Consider the following 9,982-nt stretch of genomic DNA (forward strand, 5'->3'; position numbering starts at 1 on the left):
ACAGTAAAGATTTTCCAGTATAAAATTGTCAGTGTATTCCCAGTAGAGAATTATCCTCTAAATAATGCAACCTGTCAATGAGCCTCTGGGATTCTGCTGAAAATGTAGTTAATTGCAGGTAATCTAATCAGAAGTTTAGAGTTGTCACTGGCCTTTCTGCATAAAAGTGTTCTTCCAGAGAGAAAGGATTAACACCCTTGGGCTTCACTGACTTGTAACAATACAGACTATATTCAGGCATAATAGAAACAAGACACTGGAAATTCCATTTAAGGCAAATGGAAAAGATGAGATGTTGAGAGGTGAGAGAGGAAACAGTAGCAGCTAAGATGAAGACAACAGACAAAAACAGAGAAAAACTGACAGAGATTGTAAGGTAATACATATGTAGGTATGCTTCCCAAGAATGCCAAGGCAGTGGAAGGATTAAAAAAGAGGTTTATTTCAGATGTAGGGACCACTTCTTAAGGATGCTACACACACCGGGCCCCCATGAGGAAAGACAGTGCCCCACCTTCTCCAAGGTTTTTTGTATCTTCTCTCTCTCCTCCTCCACCCTCTCTGGCCTGAGGAGGCCTTGTGCATGTGTGCAACCATGTTATCTCTCTGCATACCAGGGAGATAGCTTACTCACAGCTTCTCCCTGCAACTTTCTCTGAAATGCAGAAGGAAGAAAAAAAACCAACCATCTACCCCATTTGAGAAGGCATTTCACAGTCTTCCTGAGCGAAACCAGTTCTAGCTTTCTGTTACATGTTCTTGTGCAATTGCACCTATCCCTACAGAGATGTAGCCAGTAAAGTTAGAACAACTTTTTTATAAATCTGCTTAGATAGAAAGAGCTTAGAGGACACTAAATGAAGAAATCAATAGCTTGAAGAGACTTAAAGTATATAGAATAGTTTTTGCATTAAATATGTAATCTAACATGCAGTCTATGGATTTATATTGGTTTTAATGTTCCATAGTGTTACCAAGGTTAATAATTCTTTAAAAACATTTTTTATTTTAACATTCTCTCTAATTCATATGGCACAGTATAAAACCAACTAAAATCTGTGTCCAAAGCTTAGGGGAGTTGCACTGCATATATCCTTACCCTGCCTCTTACTTACAGAATTGTAAGTAAGATGAACACAATCCACAGACAGATGAACATCTGAAATTAATGTACTTGAAAGAGATCAACAGTTGGAAAAAAAAGACTGTGTCACTTACTGGGTCATCAAATGGTAACCTTTCAAATGAAATGCAAATAAATTGTTATTTCAAATGCATTTTTATAAGGATGAAGCAGAGACTAAAGTTCACAGTGTTAATTGCTCAAATCCTGAAAACAGTTTTGAAGCCAAAGTTTATCATATAAATGACAAGGCCTGCAATTTCTCTTTAACAAGACATAATGAGTTTACATTTCTATGTTCCTCCATAAATAGAAAGCTCATTCTACATACTAAGTCTGGTATTTTATGTCTTATGAATCTACAATTAATTCCTTCAAATATTAATATTTCAGTGCAACCTTGTACTACACTCTTTTTATATCGAACAACTAGCCCACTAATTCTAAAACTGTATTTATAATGTACTTATTATGGTATTTAAAATGTTTTTAATAACTTACTGTAATGAAAATTTATTATCCTCCAATTCTTACCCATTTTGCAAGGTGGCAATTAAAGCATAACCAATTTTTTTGTACATGACCTGTTAGAAAACTCCGGAGTCATTAGAAGTTAGCCCCCTCATTGCTAAAAGAGGGTAGAAATAAAAAGTGTGGACAATAACCACATGTAGAAATAAACCTAAACAACATTCTAAGTTTTTAAATGAAGAGGTTACATGAAAAAACATGCATAAGATATAACTGAGACACCCCGCTTACAACTACAAATGAAGTAGTTGAAATATTTCAGAAATTCTGGACCACATATCTGGTAGGACTATTTTGTGACTCACCACGATGTACTGGTCCATGATTCTTTATATTTCAGTAGCCTTTGTATATGTTTATCAACAAACAGAATTCTATAATTTATAAAAGAAAGAAAAATTATGCAGTCTCCTTACAAACCCAATAAGAATTCTTTGTAGAATCCTTGTACATAACTGAGGTGTCCCATTGGTCCTTTGTTTAACCCCTTCCTATTGGCTGTTGACCCCTTACCTGATGGTTTCTTTTGTGTGACCCTGAACTTGTGATAGGTTCCCCTTTGACCCTCCTAAAAGCCTTATAAACCCCTTCCCAACAATAAACTCCCTCTTGCCTCCTCTCCACGCCCGGTGTGCTGTCTCTGTGCCTGCCATGGAGCCACGTGGGTGCTGGGGGGAGGGGAGGGCACCTCTCCCCTCCAGGCTCGGGGCCTGAAAAACCCTGTCGCTGGAGTCCCCCTTCCCCGTCCCACAAGACGTCGGAAATGGTTCTTCAGACGGAGAAGGAACTAGAGCTGGGAGGACACCTTGTATGGGAGACAATAGCTTCACAGGGGGTGTTTGGGAAACAGTGACACTGCAGAAAATACACAAACATGTTGAGACATGTTTAAACTACAGTAAAAGCTTCTGTTTCCATAGGGTTTGAGCTGTTTTCCTCACCAGTCCATTTCTGGCAGGACTTTTTCCATACTGTATATGGCAAGTTCATTGCCACATCTCCTCCTTTTTTGTCTTCTAAAGCTGGATATGCTTTTAATGATTGAGAGGTTCTGGTACAACTGAGGAAACACGGAAAGACACACATAAAGAGAAACACTACAGAGAGTACTAGTACGATAACTACAATAATTTTCTTAATAGTGGAAGAGAGGCCTTTGAAGGGTAGCCAGCTGAAAAAATCATCAAAAGTCAGAGGATCGGCTTGCTTGATTTCATGAACTAAGGATTTAAGCTGATTAATCTGGGAGTGGATAGATTGGGAGTGATCAGAGAAGTTGAGGTAGCAGAGGCCTTCAAACTCCTGACACCCATGGCCATTTACTCCCAGCTCTAGTTCCTTCTCCGTCTGAAGAACCATTTCCGACGTCTTGTGGGACGGGGAAGGGGAACTCCAGAAACAGGGTTTTTCAGGCCCCAAGCCTGGAGGGGAGAGGTGCCCTCCCCTCCCCCCAGCACCCACGTGGCTCCATGGCAGGCACAGAGACAGCACACCGGCGTGGAGAGGAGGCAAGAGAGAGTTTATTGTTGGGAAGGGGTTTATAAGGCTTTTAGGAGGGTCAAAGGGGAACCAATCACAAGTTCAGGGTCACACAAAAGAAACCATCAGGTAAAGGGTCAACAGCCAATAGGAAAGGGTTAAACAAAGGACCAATGGGACGCCTCAGGACACCTTTCCCAGGACACTCCTGCATGGGAGATAACAGTTGCTGTGGGGGGGTGTTGGGAAGAAGAAACACGTGTTTGCAAAGGGACCACAAAGAGCCATTTTAAGGCATGTTTAAACAAGTTTCTCATCAGATATAGTGCTACACATAACTTTTCTTTTTTTCACCATTTATATTTCCACACAGCATTAAGAATATACCAAGGCTGTCTCCCAGTCAAAGCAACACACCACTGTTGAGCTGGTTGCTGAAGTACCTCTGAAACCATGAAGCAAGCTCCTGGGAAAAACATGTAAGTGAGACATTATCAAAAGCAAAGCATTTGGTCACAGCAGGATCACAAAAGTAAAAACAGCAAAGGAAAACTGGAAAAGAGTAAACTAAAAAATAGAGTACACCAACTTTGTACTGTTATGGTATATTTCTGCAAAATATTCCTTGTGTCCCTGGTTCAGCATAAAGCTGCTTTCCTCACCTGTTTAATAACTGTGAAAAAACTTATTCTAGAGCAGAAAGCTGCTGCAATATGGTCCTGTCTGCTTTCTAAAGCAGTGGTATGACCGAAGTTAGTGTCTAGTGCTAGTTAGTGTCTTCATGGCTCCATTTCCATATCTGTATTTTGCAATAAAAATGAATTCACTACTCTTTTGCAAATGGTTTCATAGTAGTCTAGTTTGCCTGTTGTCTTGGATTAAAGACAAATATGGGGGTGGGAACTCCTAATCAAATGAGCCCCCCTCCCCTTTTTATGCCCCACCAGTATAGAACTTTGACATTTTACCTATTGATTTCAGAGTCTTGTGATGAGGGCAAGACAATTTAAAGGTAATTAAGACAATGTAAGGAAAAATGAAAAAAAAAAAAAATCCCAGAGAAAGAAATGAGAAAAGGGAAAGGGAAATTGCTTTATTTCACAGAGAATTACTTTGAGAAAAACTTTTAGAATCTTATATTTGGAAGAGGTTCATCCATGCCTAATTTTTAATCTGGAGAACTTTTACATAAATTAGCGAAGACAATGTTCTATACAGCTCCTCCATAATGTCTGTATTGCTACCTCCTTTTCTAGACATCATTTTACATGTATAAAATTCAATCAGTCACATCAACTTTCTTTAGTTAAAGTAAACACTGGAAGTGTTTCCAGTACAACTATCAGAGTAAAAACAATTGGATTTATTCTGTGTTTCAAGAACCTAGAACAAAACAGCACAGTGGATTTGCATATTCTTTATTGCCTTTTAGTGATATCCATTCAAAAGGAAAAGGAAACTCTGTTTACTGAGTTGAAAATGAATGTAAATTACAATGCAAATTTAAGGGAAAGGATAAAAATTAGAAATTATTAGAATTGATACATAATGTTATTTACCCTCCTGAATCTTCTTTCTAGGCTTCCATGAAGATGTGATTGACACAAATAATGCTACCACAGTGACATTCTGTTTACCATTATTTTATGGTTTCTCCTATCTACAAAATGAAGTTAGCTGAAAACTGTAATTCCATAAATCACACAAAAAGCACAACAGTGTGTGCATACAAATAATAAATAGTAATGTTTAAGAACGTATATTCTTAGTCTGCTTGTCCTGTGTGGTGAACACAGGCGATCCTGGTCTGGCCGTACACCATTGAACTTCCTTATCTAGTAGGCCATTTTCATTAAATACCTTCAATAAAGAAGTATTACAAAAGGATGACTAATTTAAGAATATTCTGCTTTCCTCTATGTGATAAAATACATATACATGGATATCTATATGGTTTCATATATGCTGTTCAGAGACTGTTAACATCATACACAGTATATACAATGACAGCAACATCCAGACAGATATTTTTTTTGATGGCAACTCTTTCAAGAATGATCAGAAATAGCTTAACAAATCACCTCTCTGCAGTTTTTACAGCACATTAACCACATTTTGAAGTAGATACCTGAAGTCCATAATGCCGAATGATTGCTAGAGGGCTTCACTGAAATAAAATGGTGTTAAATGGAAGCATCAGAGTTTGCAAAAAACGAGCAAAGAATGAGCGCTTGTGCTGTTCATCAAATGTCAGTCCGCTATCAAGTGATAATGAGCACAGAACTACTAAGATATTTTTATTTCATCTGTCTAGGAACAGATGAAGTAATGAAATACTGTGCATTCAAGAAAATTTTCTAAAAAAGAAGAAAGAATCTTTTAGGAAATGGGTATGAAGTGATATATAAGATGTCAAGAGATACTTCTCTTTTCCATATCCAGTGAGTTTTATAAAAAGGTTCTGTAAAATTCTGACACATGCATATTTCTTTGGCCATAAGATTATCATGACATGTCAATATCACTAAAATCAAGATTTGGCCTCTTTCACAGGGATTTTTGAAAAGTCTATTCACTGCTGCATCTAGACGTCAGAGTACCAGAATATCAGTATTAAGAGGCACAATACTAAATCTTAAATAGGTTTCCTATCAAAGTTCAATTGTTTTATTAGTGGGTTTATTTGTTAATATTCTCTTTTTACAGAACCATCCATCAAATAAAGTTGATTTTCTGAAAAATACAGATTTATAAAATTTAGCTTGCCATACAGAAAGAAAATATGAATTATTTTCTAAGGTTCTTTTTAAGTATATAATTAAGCTGGTTGTTAATGTGATGGTTTAATATATTTAACATCAATAATGGAAACCTACTTCATAGAGTAAAATTGGAAATGAAAGGCTGACAACGAAATGTTACTGCTACTTTCAGTGCTTCAATAGTTGGGTAATTCATCCAGACTGTTCAAAAAAATAGTCAGATTACAATAATTATTAGCCTCAACTTTATTCCATTGTATAACCTGACATTCATGTACTTCCATTTGATCACATAGGTCATTATGGCTACTGCAAAACTAGAGAGGAACACATTTTGTCAATTTGTGCTCTAGAAGATTTTAAGAGTCAAAGAGAGATCTCATGCTTCAGCAAAATAAACTTCACTGAATAAACATCAAACATAAGAATGCAACACAAAAAGTCTGTTCCACGTCATATACATAATATACAGAAGTTTATACATCAACTTTTCCTGTGTTCTCTGGTTTAAATTAAAAGTCTTTAAATATAAAGTACACCAGGTTGTGGAAAAAACCCACATTCAGAATGTTGAATGCAACTTAGTTCCAGCTGCTAAAATGATGAAACTGATGAAAATATTGTAATTATTTTGTAAGGGCCATATGACTGCAAAGTGAAGTCATTAGATGAGGGTTTCTTAAAGGCGGCTCCCATCTTTTCTGATATTTCTGTTAGGCTTGACTTCTAAATGTGCATACACTGTATAGTTTACTCACCACTACTAGTAACTTAAACTTCCTTGTTTGCTTCTTCTCTGCATTATGTGTCAGCATACCAATCCCAGTTTATTTGCCCTTTCCTGTAGTGGCATAAATATGCATTTAACAAATGACTCCTTCTCTGGTCCCCCCACCCCACTTTCCCCTTCTCTCCTGACCTGATAATCTGGATAATAGCACAAAGTAATAAATCAGATACATTACTGGAGTGCCCCTCAGAGTCTTGACAGCATTATTCTGAAAACCCAGTGTTATTTACAGGAACACAGTAGGGACATGGTCCAGTTTGCAAGGAATCAGTGAAAATCTTTTTACTCTAATTTTTCAGCTATAATAGTGGCTGAAAGAATTTACTCCGCTTCTAAAAGGTTTCCCAAGTGATAGTAAATTCTGAATCAAATTAAAATAATTGTGTAATTGCTTTCTAACACCATAGCTTTTGTCCTTGATAGATTTTGGTCACTGGGCTTTTGTCTTTTGTCTGAGCTTTCTAAAATTTGAAGCATGAACATTGACTTCTTGGTATTTTTTTCTAATTAGAAAAAAATATATACACACTTTCTTCAAAAATGCATGTACAGCTTCATTACAATGTCAAATACTTTAGAAAGAAATAATAAGTACAACTCTAGTGTTATTTTCTGCTAACATAATATAGAATTTATGTGCAATTGGAAATTAAGATGTACTGGTATTTAAGACAATTATAACTGAATTTAGCTGATTGTGTAATCAACTTCTGAGTTTTCACCTCTATTGTTACTTGAATAAGTTGTTTTAACACTACACAGAACTTAGAACTTCCTGCACTCATCACTCTTACTTCTACATAGAGTACATTGCTGAGCTACATCTGAAAAAGGACCTGTAAATAAGTTCATTTTTTCCCTACTGTATTTTAACTATAATTATATTTTCTATGCTAGGAACTACATTTTCAATGTTAATGTAGTTAACTACGTAAGTGTCAGAATTCAATGCTATCATGATATTTCAGTCAGTATAATGATGAGTTCTTTGAGAAGATGAATGGTTGGTAGTTTTTTAACATACCCATGTGCAAAATGAGTAAATGGAAAAATGTGCAAGGTAATGATTAAAATAATAGAAATGTAGACAGAAACAAATATTGATGTAGATGTAAAATTGCAGATTTATATCTGATCAGAGAGGAAAGGTTGCAGCATACCGCTAGTTAATGGCAGTTAGCATGCAATTTGCTAATGGCTTTAGAGGGACATTTATGCCAAATATTAGTTAATCTGTACCATAACTATAATAATAAAATGTGTTTAACTTTATAGTGAGATATTATGAACCTTTACTCTTTTATGTTATTAGGCCAATTTATTTCATGACAGTAAGTCTGGACTGTCATTACCCCCAAGATGTACCTGGACTAAGTGGTAGAATGCAGCTTGCTAAACATCTGAGACCTGGTTCTATAGATTCATTAATAGCAGTGGAAGAAGTCTTAGGACCCAAAAGTCCATTGGAAAGGTAGAGAAACCTGGGAATAGAAGATTTCTAGAAAGTATCAATATTCAGTGTTTGTAACCTAACAGCCAAGGTGAATAATAAGTAATCATGCATCTTTGATCACCTCACTCCAATTGACCTCCCAGGCAATATCAGGAAAATCAGTGCAGAGTTTGAGCAATAAGAGGAATCTGGTAAAAGAAGTGCAGAAAACTTCCATTCTCACAGAACAACAAATATTATTTAAAAACAAATTCAACAACTCTTCTAGAACTCTTATTTCATCAAAACATTTTCTGTTTTTCTTTGTTTACTGGTTGCTTTACTGTTACTGTTAAAGGTTGAAAACACAAGTCTTTGTTCCAGAGAGATGAGATGTGATGAAATACTCAACAAAAATTCCAGGATAACATAGGCTGTAACAGATCCTTGAAACACTTTTCAGAGACGATTTGTATCACAGATATAGTACTTTCATAAAATTCTTGTACGTATTTATATCTGAAAAACGATACAGAAATGAAATGTTAAGACAGACATATAATTACTGCCTTTTTAATAGAAAATTGGTGTCTAGTATCCAGAATATCTACGGTAATGATTTCTCACTAAGAATCTCCCTATGTCTAGATTAAAATAGTCCATCATGATTACAGATTATTTCCAGAACACTCATGGCTTGAAACTGCTGTTCTCTGGTTATGTGATTTACCAAGTTTTCCGCTGCAATTGAGAGATTAAGCCTTCTGAGAATCCTGCTTCACTTATTTTAGCAAGTAATTTATGCTCATTAACAGGGAGTCACTATAACATAGGCCTTTGTAATAGAATATGAGTTTGTCATTAATTAAATGCTATGCTGAGTTTCATTTTGTGAACACAGTTGAGTGATCAACGAATATTTTCAGCCTAGCTAATCAATTTAAAATTGTTCTGCCCACAACACTTCTTGTTTACTGGATAGTAAATGTGGTTAGGATGTACTTTTTCTATTGATAAGTTTAATCTTATATTGCATGATTGTAGGTGTTTCCCAAGAAGCCATGGCAGATGTAAAAAAAAATCCTCCACCCATTAATACTTATGTAACCACTGTCCCTCATATCAATGAGAATGTGAAAGAGAAGCCAACTGCACACTTGCTGTCTGTAACTAGCATAACATGACTGGCTAGCCAAACATGTAGTATTTTTGTTTTCTATGGATAACAAAAAAACCTACTTCTAGTATTAATATTACTCATGCTAAAACCTATGACTATTTGTCCAATTTTTCAAACAGATGGTTCTGTCTACACCTCCAACTCCTGAATACAATTCCATAAATAAGAATATGGCACGAATTTTCTTCATACCTCTAGGAAAAAAAACCCAACTTTTCATTTGCAAGTTCTCTTCATTCAATTAAAAAATAGCAATGTGTAGCAGTCACTTAATGTTTTACTCAAAAAAACAAATATCCTTTTAACATATTCTGCATATCTTAGCTTAAAAAGTATGGATAAGCACATGAATAATGCTTAACAGTATTTAAATGCTTACCTGAGGTGAAAATAAAAGAGAAATGCCTTTATAAAGCTGTTCCTGTGATCCTTCATATCCTATGTATGAAAGCAGTATCCAAAACTATCTGAAAGGAACAGAGAGAGAAATAAGAAAACAAATTGCTTATAAACAAAATACAGCTAGGCAAGATGATGATGACTCACATATTATAACATAAACTAACAGCAAAATACTCTTTCTTTTTACCTTTCTGGGAGAGAACACATTTGTTTCTTTCTTGACAGAATAAATAACACTAATCTTCAGTGTCCAACTGAGAAACGGTCCCTTCTAATAAATCAC

The 9,982-nt window shown here is 35.6% G+C and overlaps 1 long non-coding RNA gene across 1 annotated transcript in view; it reads right to left on the reverse strand.

Moving 5' to 3' along the window:
* Positions 1–5,477: 5,477 nt before the first annotated feature.
* Positions 5,478–9,982, reverse strand: part of LOC120323103 — a 10,948-nt gene continuing 6,443 nt past the window's right edge. Inside the window, exons 2-3 of the long non-coding RNA XR_005563264.1 lie at positions 9,677–9,764; positions 5,478–8,636 (exon numbers count right to left, since the gene is read on the reverse strand). This is a non-coding gene — a long non-coding RNA (uncharacterized LOC120323103). The remainder of the gene's footprint in view (positions 8,637–9,676; positions 9,765–9,982) is intronic.

The sequence above is a fragment of the Pipra filicauda genome, unplaced genomic scaffold (genome assembly GCF_003945595.2).
Source record: "Pipra filicauda isolate LSUMZ 115617 unplaced genomic scaffold, ASM394559v2 scaffold196_size3971931_pilon, whole genome shotgun sequence".
Lineage (NCBI taxonomy): Eukaryota > Metazoa > Chordata > Aves > Passeriformes > Pipridae > Pipra > Pipra filicauda.